The sequence below is a fragment of the Marmota marmota genome, unplaced genomic scaffold (genome assembly GCF_001458135.2).
Source record: "Marmota marmota marmota unplaced genomic scaffold, marMar, whole genome shotgun sequence".
Taxonomy (NCBI): Eukaryota; Metazoa; Chordata; class Mammalia; order Rodentia; family Sciuridae; genus Marmota; species Marmota marmota.
Window position 1 is genome coordinate 6,936,010 of NW_026000077.1, and position 1,010 is coordinate 6,937,019.

Sequence of the window (1,010 nt, forward strand, 5' to 3'; positions counted from 1 at the left end):
CCGAGAGAGGCGGCGGCAAGGCTGGCCGAGGCTGAAGCTGCGGCTCCGTACCCTCCCCCTGCGTCCTCCCCCGCCCTTCGCCGCCTAATCGGATCCGCGCCCCCAGCTGCCCCAGCCTCTAGGAACTAGCGCCCGGAGCGCCGCCCGCTAGCTGCATGAGCGCGGGAGTCCTGCTTCCCACCCACCCGGGCAGGCGCTCACAGGCTGTGCCGACTGGACTTCATTTTTTTTTTTTTTAATTCTCTCCCTCTCTTTCTCCTCCCTCTCCCTTTCTCTCCTCCCTCTCCCTCTTCCCCTCTCGGTCTTCCCGTCCTTCCTCTGATCCAAACTTATGGGAAAGTTTTTGTTTTTTTTTTTCCTCTCCTAAATTCCTCCCTTCCCAAGGAACTGGGGGCAGGCAGTGCGCTCCAGTCCGAGGGGTGAGGGAGAGGGAGGGGGAAGGAAGAAAAAGACTGAGGGGGGAAAAAGCCAGCCCCCAACCAATAGCAAGAAAGGAACAGGAGAAACCCTGAGAGCTTGAGCCAATGAGGGAAGGGGAGAGACTGAGGCTCGGGCCAAGGCTGCGTGCGGGTCGTCGGCTGGACGCTTCTGGGCCGACTTTAACCCCTGGTTTCCCGGTCCGGTCCACGTAGGTTACTTGATGGGGGAAGGGAACTGGAAGTTGAGTTCTGATCTGCGCCGTTACAAACTCCTGCAAATACCAAATCCGTACATTTTCCTCTCAAATCTGCTGGATCTCACAGATACTCCAAGCCCAGAATCATTTTAGTTGCAGATCTAAATTTGTGTAGCTCTGACAAAATGTTAACCTGTCCAAAAACGCTAGAAAATTCTTGTTATAATCTCACGCTCGCCCCAGGTGCTTTCGGACCTGCCGATTCTGCCCAGATTTCGTCACACAGGTTCCTGTGCTCCTATTTAACGTTTCCTGAGCGACTCTGGTTAAGGCAAAACGAAACAAACAAAAAAGTGCCGTTACTATCCAGGGTCTTGTAACTGAAAATTCAAAC